The sequence below is a fragment of the Montipora capricornis genome, chromosome 8 (assembly GCF_036669925.1).
Source record: "Montipora capricornis isolate CH-2021 chromosome 8, ASM3666992v2, whole genome shotgun sequence".
NCBI classification, from domain to species: domain Eukaryota; kingdom Metazoa; phylum Cnidaria; class Anthozoa; order Scleractinia; family Acroporidae; genus Montipora; species Montipora capricornis.
In genome coordinates, this window is record NC_090890.1 from 37,471,062 (window position 1) to 37,484,085 (window position 13,024).

The window sequence follows — 13,024 nt, forward strand, 5'->3', positions numbered from 1 at the left end:
ATTAGAACACATCTTAACCAAGAACAAAATAGAAGATTGGATTAAGCGATTAGCACTTGTTGTTCTGCTTTGTTTTCTTCTCTACACTTACAGCAAGTTTCAATAGTGTTACTTAACGAGTAGAAAAACATAGAGGGAAGAAGACTTAAAGGCGAGAAAGGCACAGGTGATAGTATGAGTTCAAAATGACTGCTTGTGAAAGATATAGCCAAAAGGAGGAAAACGGGAATACACTGTAATGGGTCAAGTAGAATTACAAAGCTTTCTCTTAAGCTAATTTCCGGTTTAAGACGCCGGAAATGTTCCGTGGCCACAAGGAAAGGAATTTACCATGCAAGCGACTGACGTCTTGCTCCGTTCCATAGGGAAAACGAAAGGGTTGCGTGATGGGGCAGGAAGCCAACAAATGGGACGCGGATGTGGTTTTGCTGTGTAATGTTCTTGGCCGCAAATCTTTCAAAGGGTATCGGGTGGGGGACACGAGCTCGCTACAAACTGACCGCAAATTAGCCTTAAAAATGCATCAAACTTTAAAACCACAAAAACAATGTGAATTCAACGAAACTGAATGTTCTCAAACTTTGCCCCATCAAAGGTTTATCGTATTGGTTATTTGAGTTTATCTTCAGAACGGAAATCACATTAGATACCAAATCCGAATGACCTCTTTTCTGGAAAAGTCAAAGAGGAACTCGGGAAAAAAACGCCAACTGGCTCAGTTTTCCGCAATGCCGAAGAGAAGAAACTGACCTCTCAAATCATGAAATGCAGTAATTTCAAACTCGACGCCGCCTTTACAGAAATTGTTGAATTGTCGAGAGGTAGGACGAAATAAGCTTTGCCAGAGCATAGCGTTCTGGCAAAACGGCAAGCAACAAACTGACTGCTGCTTGTCACTGATACAAGCATGAACAATCTCTTTTTGTAACTTGCCTCTGTTTTGAGAAGTTGCGCGATCTACGAATCTGTAGCTAACAGCGGGAAAGAAATGAGCTAACAAATCAAACAAGTTTCTTTGATCATTGGCAAAACGCAAATCTGAATCAACTTTTGCCGTTTGCCGTCACGCTAAACGACGCAATGATAAATCACTTCATTATCAGAAGGTTGCTGTAACATCATATCATTAGAAAATGAAAACTGCTTTGTACTGGCGAGAGTGCTGAGAGTCGTAGTCGTGGTCTGTAGTCCATCGTGATCGATGATGACAACATGTGTGTGATGCTTTTCGGTGGGCCACGAGGCCTTCCTTCGTTCTGCACCGGTGTCCGCAGGTTTAATTTAAGTTACTTTAATTTATTCGCCACAGTTCATATAATGATAATATATATTCCCGTCTTCGCAGAGCATAACGAGGTGAGGGCAAACCGGGTGGATGCAAGGATAGTCAACCATCGGGAAAAGATAGTGAGTACCATCGAGATGAGCTATCCGTGGGTCGAGAATCGTGGCAAGAAAGATGAAGAGAAAACACTCAAGTATTGACCGCTTGGATGGGAACTGAAAGCACAGTACAAGGGTTATAAGATCAACCAATACAAAGTGATCATAGATGTGCTGGGAGGCTGGAGTGTGGACATGGAAAGATCCCTCAGGGTGCTCCTTGGTTCCTTAGATGCAGAGAAATCTTCAGGCTAATGCAGAGGGCGGTCATTTCAAGTACCCTCCACATCGCTCGGACATTCAAGGTTGCTGCCTAATTGACTTTAAGACGGTAGTAACCAGCTGCCAGTCTTTCTAGCAAATGTTAGGACGTCGCTTTTAAATTAGTTTTTTTACAGGCATATGAGCCGGTTTCAATTAATGTTATTAGGTTTCTACTATTTTGCACTTAGTATATTATAGAAAGTTATAATCCCTGAAGGAGCATAGGTTACGTTAATACCCTCTATGTTCTTTAGTAAGCTCAGCATGTAGAAGTACAATACTGCTATAATAATAATAATAACTATTATTATTATTATTATTATTATTATTATTATTATTATTATTATTATTATTATTATTATTATTATTATTTACAGAGGATATCACCAAGCTAACACTAAGGCCTGTTTAAAACGTTGAACTTTACATGTGCCGAATTTAATGCAAATGAGCGAAAACAACAGATTTTTCTCATTTGCATTAGATTCAGCACATGTAAAGTACGACGTTTGAAACGGGTCTAAGTTAATTAGGGTGCATGGTCCTCTATCTACATTACTACAATTTACTATACGGAATAAAAACCAAAGCTTAAAGAACTTGTTATATAGCTAATTTTTTTTCCCCAGCAGCGCGCGCTCTCATTGGTTACTTCAAGGTCACATGACATCTAACAATAAACTGTTTCCCGCCAAGTCTCTGAGCGGGCAACAGAGCAAAATCTATGCCGTCAGAGGGTGTTACCCGCGACTGTTGGATTAGGTTGGATTAGGGACTTATAAAACGACTGCCTCGCGCATTGAGGTAAATAGGTTTTGATAGCTTTTAGCAGATTAATTCGTTTCAGAATTTTACTACAATTTGGGTTTAGAGATGACCAATTTGGGTTTAGAGATGACCATGGATTCCATTTTTGCAGCATTTAAGCCATGTATTCCATGGTTTTCTATCCATAATGAAATGGGTTTCAAACAATTTGCCAACTGCTGATCAACACATACAAACTAATGTACATTACAAAGTTGTACAAGAAAAGAAAAAAAATGCAGTTGAGTGGCAGGAGAGAGGAACTTTCGTCCCACTTGAGGCCTAACCAGGTGTGGAGGAAGTTGTCGTGATCAGGAATTGAATGTCTGACCATGTGTGCCCGTTGGTATTCTTCTCTCCTGGTGTCCTCCACTTCTTCTTAACATTCTTCACCACTACTCTCCACTTCTTCCGATCCAGGGTTTACATGGTGGCGTTTGAGTACGTCTTCGTAGCGGAGTTTTGACCAGCATGCTGTCTCTTTTCTCCTTGCAGTTCACCGTAGAAGACGACCTTTCGTGTCGAGAGTATACATAAATGGAAGGATTGTCCCCGCTACAAGAATGGAATCCTCCACGAAGACGATCCTACCGAAACCTCTGTTACAACCACGCAAGCGAATTATGATATGATGATCTTTCCACGACACAAAGACTACTGAAGAATAACGGGAGAAATAGCAAACTCACATGCCACTGGGAGAGAGGAAAAGGACATGAAAAAAAGGAGCTAAGTATACTTAGATTTTCGATCATGCAAGCTTTATACTTTTAGCAAAGACACTCATGCCCGCGAAGCGAACTGGATTTCGATTCCAAACTACTTTTACTGAAAAATATCAGTTTAACTTATGGCATTTGCTCCAACGGAGATGCAATACTCACCAACCATATTTGTATTTATAGGGAGAATTATTGAAACAGGCTTTGATAAGCCACTGCTAGTATGAAATACACGCCTCGTTTGTCAAAGAAACCCAGCATTACTAGAGATGTTCGCTCTTTCAACTTATTTGGGTCCACTGGATATAGTTCCACGATGTTGTCCCACGTCTGCCGATGTCACAAAGATAAATAGAGAACATAAGCAAAGAGGACGACCTCTGCAAAAACGTAATCTGAAAACATAATTTAATATTAATGTAGTTTGCTTACGTGATGTTTCCAACTGTTTCCGTGGAAAGTTAGCCAACTGAATAAAGTTATAGCTGTAACACATGTTTCGAGTTTTCTGATCAGTTTTGCTGAATTAAGATATTCCCTATCTGAGACGTAAATCTTTCCTATTTTCAGTAGCAGCCGTGACAGGGAAAGTATTTCAGTCTTACCGGAAACCGATCATAAACCCCTGGAGACAAAACTCAAGAAGATTTCGTTGACTGCCAAGCAAGGAAGCGCCAACAATGGACGTGGGAACGACAGTTGAACTTTCACCGAGAAGGTCGTCACGAGAAAGGCGGTGGACTCTAGAACTCTCTACAAGAGCAGGTTGGAAGCATTATTTCCTCACGAGTTGTCTCAAGATCAGCTTACGATGCGATGCCAGAATTCAGCAAGCGGCTGAGGCAGCCAGGATTATTATCCTGAAGGCAATCGATTAATTCTGTTGGAAACACACCAAACAGGAAGTGCCATATTGAGTTCACGGTTACTTTCACTTAAAGGAAGAAGAATGGGTGGACTGAGATTGAAAGACTGAAATCAGGCAGTTTTAGTTTTGCATCACTGAAAGCCATTCTGGTTCAAAGGCGTCTCTGAAAATTGAACAGGGTTAGGAAAGCTATGCACTGGCATGGACTCAATGAATGAAGGACACAGGGAATTCCGTGGTTCATTGCACAGTTTGTAAGGCCCATCATCGGTAAGAGTGACAAGTTATAAGTGAGATCCCTGGCAGGAATCATTAAACTTCGATACTATTTTTAAACTTATGAAGGTTACGTAACAGTTCTGTAGACATTGGGTTTACTTATTGTGGGCTCTTATATAGTGAACTAAATATCCATATTCACAACGTCCTAATCTGAGCAATCAGTAAAGATTAGATACAGTTCCACTAAAAGAAGATGAGGAAGTGTTGGAAATAGTCAAAGGAAGTCGGATATTGCGTGTGGCCAACGGGAAGGCCGGGTAAAAAGAGCCTGAAGGTCAAGGTACCCGTAAAAACAGGATGTACACACCCTGAAACGTATTAGATACTTTGAACTTGTAAAGGTCACCGTTTCTAGAAGCGCTCAAATTGAAGCACTGTTGAAAACACCGCTGCAGTACAAAATGTGCGTCTCTGCAAATACGCCGTTTGAGAGTTGTGTGCTTGATGACGACGCCGTGTTCTAGCAGCGCGGCTGAAGTCACATGAGCGAAAATTCAGCTTAACATAAGTGATACACAAAGACAAGGGTGTTAAAGTGTCTCCTTGCCTTTCCTTACGACTTCAACTCAGAGACAACCCTAATCTACAGCAAACTGTATTCTTGCGAATAGGAAGTTCGTTTTATCAAACTGAGCCGTGATATAATTAGCTGCGTTACTGAAATGAATACCCACCATTACGACACCACCTCTTCGCTTCTCTCGTATAAAACAAACAGTTCCATATCATCATCATCAGAAAAATATCTCCGCCTAGAGCAGAATGTGAACTCATGCACACGACTTAGCTCTCCCCAAAGACCACGGTCTTGGATGGGTCGGTTAAGAGAGTTGAGATCGAGATTTGGCCATTTATATAAATTAGCGATGTTGGCGTACCACCTTTTTCGCTGGGATCCCCTGCTTCTCAGTTTACCAACAATCACTCATTTCATTGATAAACCTTTTTTACTTCACATTAATTAAACTAGTAATAGTTTTCACTACATCTGCGCCCGCCTAAGATAATATGGATGGCAGTTGAAGTGTTTTGCCAATCAATATGTGCTGCACATTGTGATGTTTTCATATTGTACTACATATAATTAGGTAGGTAAATGAAAGTGAAACTCAGTGAGATGCAAGGAAAGGATGGGCAACAACAAAGAGCATTTATTTTCAATTTCCATCAACGTTTGCTTGATACGCTATCAACTGAAAAGCAATTTACATAATTATGGAAAATGCCTTGGAAATATGATAGTAAAACGGGAACGGGAACATTAATTAGAAGGCAACATTTCGTCGTCATCCTTTTGAGCCACGTGGTTCTTTCCACGGTACCTTGAAATACCATAAAATAGGAACAAAACTTGGTTATTATATTCGGATCGTTGATTATTATAATTATTATCATTATCATTATCATTATCATCATCATCATCATCATCATTCTTATCTGTGAATAACTGTTGTAAATATGATCGAAGATTGTTTGAAAATGTCTTATACTAAGACTATGCTTTTGCTTTATGAAGTTGCGCCTGGCAGTTTGTGGGCCGAGACTGTCGTCACTGTTTCTGATTTGTGTCTGACAAATCGTCGTCCCTGCTTTTGATTTGTGCCTGAAAAATCGATTTCTGACCCAGGCAATATGATTTTCTATCAGATACTATAATCTTTGACTTTCAAAGTAAAAGGAATCGCTGTAAATATTGGAAAACTACTCACCTTCAATCGCTATACTGAACAGTACTTCGATATCATATCGATGCTTCTTGTGGCTTTCCCCTCGTGACTCAAGTAACCCAGAACACTTTGCGAACTCGTTGAGCAATACCGACACCACCTTGCGCGCCCGGTCGAGCAAATCGAGATTGCTTTCCTCTCCACAACATCTACCAATTTACATATTTTCCCTTTTTACGCGGGGGCTTCTAGGTTGCCTCCTCGGCTTTTGGCCGCTGGGGCAAAACCCTGCGGGGCCAAAAAGGCACATTTGAGTCTCTGCGTTACTTTCACCATTTGTACTTTGCCCGGATATAGAAATCAAATATTACGAAGAAGCAATTGTAAGTTCATTCAAGGTAATGAGTTTGTCTTCTGTTCAAGAGCACTCACAACTTTTCCGAGTATGCCGAATTTATGTAATGTTTAAAAAACGAACAGCAGTGTTTTATCGGGGTTTAAAAACACGAGGCGTAACCGAGTGTTTTTAGACCCGATAAGACACGTGCTGCGAGTTTTTTGATTAAAACACCTCTTTATTAACCTTTTCATCTGTGTGAGAGTGAGACTCTAACGCCAGACGATTTTACTCGTCAATGGAGGCCGCTTCAAGGATGAATGGCTTAACAACATCTAGATCCACTAAAAAACTATGTCCCCTTTTAATCCTTCAGTCCTGAGAGTGAAACTTCTAGCCGGATTTCAGTCTGTCTAACGCCAGACGATTGTACTCGTAACTGAGGGCCTTTTCAGGGACGACCTGATGGGTTAATTATGTTGACATCCGAATGCTCACCGTGTGACGGGGGTTCGGCAGCTTGTTTTGATGTTTTAAGAGTTTCAGTAGTTGATCCCAGTCAAAACCTACACTTGACAAATTTAAGTTAAAACACTTTCATAGAAGTGGTAATACTCGCCCGCCCCTTCCCCTCCCCTCCTTCTGCTGATTCTAAAACTGTCATCCTTTGTTAAAGTTGCCCCTGATGTCAAGAGACCAGACTAACCTAAAACCCCCATCTGCATTGTCTTTCGCAGCACAGTGAACGGAATGAATCAGATTAGGAAGTTAGACTAATAGCCTTGGGGGGGTGATTGTGGCGCCTTATAATTATGACATCCACTCTTATAAATAAGCACTTGCTTGTATTGTCTGTTCATTCAGTGTATTCTTATTCAACACAAGTGACTCAGTTGGCATTGCCTGTAGCAAATGGACAAGACTCTCATTAGCCTATTAGCCTGCGTCCACAAATATCCAACTGTGCCTTAGTTATGGCTCTTGACTCCTTTAGGATAATTATTGGTGCTTCAATCGAAGTAGAGATACCACCTCCTGACTGATTGCAGGGCCCGGAATTAACTTTTTTTTTCCTGGTGCCTGCCGGCGACTAATGAGAAAAATTTGATCGCCAGATCATAAATTTCGGTCGCCGACTAATTACTGGGTTGCCTTATAAGGCAAACCCAGTCGAGGTCTACGTTTAGTTTGTTTGTTTTTTTTTTTTTTTTCCGTGTCGGTAAAAGTCTTGCCTGTCACTCCCCTGGTAAGTGGTGTCTTTGTGTATAGAGCCTTCTGCGCGTATTTTCTTAGGATCGAGAGGGTAGTGGAACTGCGTAGATTTCTCTTGTGGACACAGTAGAATCATTAACTTAGCCTGCAATGGCGTCGAAAGTCATGCAACGCGAATGGCGTTTTAGTGGATCCTTAAACAAAATATACCCTTATGGAGCTCAATAATGGAAAGTCAGTTGGATAAACTAGGCATGAATCTCAAAAGCGACGAGTACTGGACTTCGACAACAATCTATCGCCCGTCGAGACGAAATCAAAGTGAGCAGTATTTACCTGAAGTACATGGTAATTTGACACAATTGAGTTTCTTGTCTTCACGCACGCAATCAAATAGGAAGAGGTTTTCGCCTCTAAGAGCAAATATGTTGTTTGTTTCAATAAAATTTTCGCTGGAAAAGGATTCTGTGGTATTTTCTGCCTTTGTGAATTATAATATCATGTTGTGTATTGAATTTTCGAGCTTAAGGTTCAAATGTAATATGGGAGAAGTTTTTTAGTATTGCTCTGTAAGCAGGAAGGGTTCACAGGCCTGTTGGAAGCGTGCTTGAGTTTCAACAAAATGAGGCCCAAAATCAGTGAAAACTTGTGACGCAGATGAATAATAAAGTAGCTGCTATTTCCAAAATGATGGAATTACCTGGTGATAAATAACGTCGTACGCGTCTTGGAGAGTAAATTTTGACTTTGCATAAACAAGAGTTGGGCGATTGTGATCTTTGTTTTGACTTCGCTCATTTCATTGTCAAACTTTATAACACTTGACAGAAAAAGAAACTTACAAAAACCCGGTATCTTGGGCATATGAATTACGGGGTGGTGACTTCTTTGCCTAAAAGCAACTCACTTAACGAAACTGTCCTTTTTCAAACAACAACAAGGATTCAAACTGCTTCAATTCTTACAGAGTTCGATAAAACATGCGGTGGGGCAACCAAAGCGATGGGAGCTGTGTTGGGGTTTCAGTGTGAAAGTACAAACGGCTACTAACACTCTTATAACTCTTTTTTCATTATTATTTTACTAACCCACAGTCTGCAGTCTGCATTTTACCCTCAGTCTGCATTTTATCCCTGGTCTGCAGTCTGCAGTCTGCGTTTTACACTGACCGGTTATTTGAGTGGTTTTTGGCAACAGAGGTTAATTATTCGTAATGCGATCGCTTCCGTTGCCGTTAGCAATGGGTCGCAAATTTGACACTTTTATCGCATTATCACATTACGCATTGAACCACGTTATCTATTATTCCTAAAAATCTAAAAATATTCGTGCCTTATCAGTTTTCGGTCGAATTTATGTCCAAGAAGGCAGATAAATTGCAGAAAATATTAGTTTTGCATCCAAAAATTCGTAATCAACGCTAAAATGACCAAATTTTGCCTAGAAAACATATTTTACTGTTATTTTTCTTAAATTTTTTCGTTCAACTTTCGCTTTTATAAAATGTTTCAGTTTTCTGTAAATAAGTTATATGCTGTTGGAAAGCTTATTTTCTTAGCTTTAAAATGATGTATTTTTTCCCCCTAACTTAAATATTTTTTGAGAAAAAAAAAACATTTTTTGGCGATGGCTGATTTACCGCGGTTTTCTCGCGGTTGGGAAAGTAGGAAGAAGAGTTAGGCCAGTAGCCAGGTTTTTAACCTCAGAAAAGGATCTGTTTCGTCGTACGAACGTGTGAGGACCTGTTAATTACCTTTTGGTTAGTTTTTGCAAGCCCGGGGGGGGGGGGGGGGGGAGGGGTAATCCCATATGAAACAGACGGGGATGCTCGTCGTCTCGCTTTGGGGTGTAAATTTTGGATTTTGGTCTCGCTTAGGGTGTTTCGGGCAAAGCGCCAATATTTTAAGCCGCCAAGGTCAAAATTTGCTAAGTCACGCCCAGATTGGTCTCCTTTAGGAGTCACAAAAAGCTTGAGCCACGCCCAGATGGTCTCCTTCAGGGGTTAAATTTAAAATTTCCGACTAGCATCCCCGTGTGTTCCAAATGGGAGTCCCCCCCCCCCCCCCCCACCTCCGGGGCTGCACGTACCACAGGCAACCCAGTGTACCCTCACGGAGGGTCTAGTTTAATATAAGACTTACGAAAGAACATGATTTTAAATGTTACTTTGCAAGCAAGGAAAGTCATACTTATTAAATGAAAAAAAACAGCACGAGAAAGACCTTTAAGGCCATTGTTGTTTTCTGCTTTGAAATGGAGCGAAGCACAGCAAGAAATTACCTTTAAAACAAAAATTTTTGAAATAACGCGCGTGTTTAGTATCAGCACAGGCATCAATGGGGTAAGATTGACCAATTATATGTCTTAAGCAAGCACGGTGACATATCTCTTTTATTGTAGTTCTCAAAACAAGGATTAGCAGGAAACATTCAGGGAAAGTTTCAAAAAAATCGTTCGAAAACTTTTTTTTCTAAAGAACCACCTTAACTTATCGATAGCCGATCGTTAATCGATAATCAAATGTCCTGGATGCCCGAAATACGAAGATTTGACGTCATACTAAAGGAGCTGTCGAAAGCATTTGCGTCGAATATTTTTGAGGCGCGTCACTGTAGTGGATCGATTTTAGTCAGATTCTAGTTTTAAGTTACAAATCATCACTGAATACGAAACTATCAAACGAGATTCTGATAAGAATAAGCTAGCCTCCTTGTTAAAGGAATATAATAATATTCTCAAGGGCATAGGAAAGGTTACTGATTTTGAGCATAAAATTGCCATTGACCCTAACGTCGAGCCTGTCAGTCAACGCCTCAGATGCAATTGTTGCAGTCAATAATGAGCTTGATAGAATGCTTGAAGACAACATTGGTCAATATTATTGAAGAGGTAACTGAAGCCAGCCCATGGCTCATTTAGTAAATGTTTCCAAACAATCTGGCCATCTAAGAGTATGCACTTTATGAGAAGTATAATACGGCAGATAAGTAAATAGAAGTAAATAAGAAGTGAGAAGTAAATAGGGCTTCTATTAAGCCCCCCTTCCCCCCACCCTCTCTCTCAAATAAGTCCTCGTTATCAGAGGAAGAAAGTTATTAAGCCCCCCTCTCTTTTAAGCCATATTATGCACGAAGCAATACAATACATACAATACATACTTAATTGACCGCTCCCCATAGGGGCTTTTCAGGGCCAATGAAACACAATCAACGAAACAACAGAACACAACAACTACAACTGTTAAGAATCCCAACTGGCCAGAGGCAAACCAGTTGGCTATTTACAAGTGCAGCTGGGAAGTTGAACTAGGGACTACCAGGAACAAATTCAACGAGTGGTCAGAGCGGGTCTTGAATCCGGAATATCCGGATCTCAAGGCAAGCTCCCTAACCACTGGGCCACACTGCCTCCTAAAATGGAAAGTTGGAGAGATTTCACTGATATCAAAAGGACCCTGAAGATGATAAAATAGCAGAAGAGTTACTTGAACTTGAAAACATTTAACTGAAATTCAATCCTCAATCCAATCATATAACTGAACTTGTGGAAAAATGAACAGTGTAGATGGCACACTTTCACTGTAACGCCAATGGCTGGTGAAAGTTGTAAACATGTCAATGAAACTTAAATCATACTACATGTATGTTAGACGTAATGAACATTAACCTTCTATTTACTAGTTAGTTTCTCCCTTTAGGTGACATTAAATTTTTCTGTTTGTCTTTACACAAAGGCCTTTGTTGCTATTGAAAAGCTGTTAATTAAGACAAGTAAATTAGTTTGTAATTAACATTATTGTTCCAGTTATTTTTTTCACAATGGTTTCAAAATAACTTGTGTTTTCACTTTACGTTTACTTAGTCTAGAATTTATTATTCCACAAAGCTACAAGAACAATTTTGAAATCCTTACAAGTCAGAACTATTTTCAGTACCTTAAGAAATATTTCATTCATTTCTGTTTGCCTCTGTCACATCAAGCAGTTTTAACATGGCCAAACTGATCAAATTATGTACTTTGACATTTAGCGTCCTATTGAATTTTGACCTAAAGACAACAGGCTATTTATTGTTTCAGTTTAAATCACTTTTTTAAGCTAGCCAATAAATACATTTGCTCTGCAATAATGATACTGTTTTGTGTCTTGTTATACACCTCAACACAGAATGCTACCAGTCATTCAATTCATATTTGGTAAATTTCCTGCACTGGAAGAAGCTTTAGCAGTAAACACATGTACGCATTGCGTACCAATTTTATATAGAAGAAAGCAAAGAAAATGATTTCATTAAGCAGTAAGCGGAAACACCAAAACACGGACTATTCAAAAACCCTTTATTTTCACTAACCCTACAGGCAGTAAGAATAAATAACCAGGGAGCTCCGCTTTTGCCTCCCAAAGTCCATCCCCTAACGTCCTCGTTCGTGGGAGGTGGGCAACAGTGGAGTAAGGGACTGTCTGTCAGGGTGAAGTACAGTGGGACTTAGCTCCCGGGGCCGTTACTGTGAAGGCCTGGCAGGAACTCTGAACAAGCTGGTAAATAGGGGCTAAGGCAAGTCTGCAGAGGGCTAGTCACCCTCTCAGAGTTAATCTACTGACTACAGAAAACGAAAGAAAAAAAAGAGGCCTTATGCGTCCCATGGCGCAAAAAGGACCGATGATGATGATGACGAGCTCCGCTTTTAGGCTTGGCTAAGTCAATATATTAATTCATTCTTAAATCTAGAAATGTTAACATCAGCCAACAGAACACTGAAAATCTTGGGGACAATCATTATATCATTATTACATGTATATAGCAACAAAGGGGCAGATCTAGGGGGTGCACCCCTCCCTCCCTCTCCCTCCCCTTCCATCCTGAGAATCCCTGGGGCTTTCTAATACAACTGGTTTTCTGGTTCAAGAAGAAAAAAAAAACTTCACCAGTCAGTTACCCCATTCCTCAGTAGTGCACCCCCTCCTAAAGAGAAATGAAAAATCCGGGATTCGTCCCTGCAACATACTGTTCACTGTAGCTAAGAACGAAAAAACATCTTATGGCCTTTTGAAGAGGAAGACATGCATCTTTTCTGTGAAGGCTTGCAGTCAATTATAAACATCTTATCAACAACAATATGGTCAAGATATCTATTCTAGATAAGGATCATTATTTTAGTGAAAAAAACTTCTCCCTGCCTGAGATTTTGAGTTATCACTTGTTCAATGGTAATTATGTACATGGTGTGAAATGGAAATGCTGGCACCATAAAATATTTTCTAACAGTCAATCCTCGTTAATTCCAAAGTTTGTTGCTTATTAAGGAATTTGATGCCTGACGGCAAAAGAACCAAAAGTCAGTGATTAACTTCTGCTGAATTCAAAGACAAAACGTGTTGGCAAGGGCCAGCAAACGTGTTTTTTATCTCTCTAAGTTTATGGATAAATTTGATGAACCATAAAAAATCATAGAAATGAAAGCCTTCTCTGTTAATTTGCAATCC

At 40.0% G+C, this 13,024-nt stretch overlaps 2 long non-coding RNA genes across 2 annotated transcripts in view; one reads left to right on the forward strand and one right to left on the reverse strand.

Annotated features, from left to right (window-relative positions):
* Positions 1 to 6,085, reverse strand: part of LOC138058865 (uncharacterized) — a 48,821-nt gene extending 42,736 nt beyond the window's left edge. Inside the window, exons 1-3 of the long non-coding RNA XR_011134106.1 lie at positions 6,036 to 6,085; positions 3,609 to 5,648; positions 3,339 to 3,506 (exon numbers count right to left, since the gene is read on the reverse strand). This is a non-coding gene — a long non-coding RNA (uncharacterized lncRNA). The remainder of the gene's footprint in view (positions 1 to 3,338; positions 3,507 to 3,608; positions 5,649 to 6,035) is intronic.
* Positions 664 to 3,886, forward strand: LOC138058864 (uncharacterized). Its single transcript, XR_011134104.1, has 4 exons — positions 664 to 821; positions 1,346 to 1,688; positions 2,950 to 3,566; positions 3,747 to 3,886. It is a non-coding gene; the product is annotated as an uncharacterized lncRNA (long non-coding RNA).
* Positions 6,086 to 13,024: the final 6,939 nt, after the last annotated feature.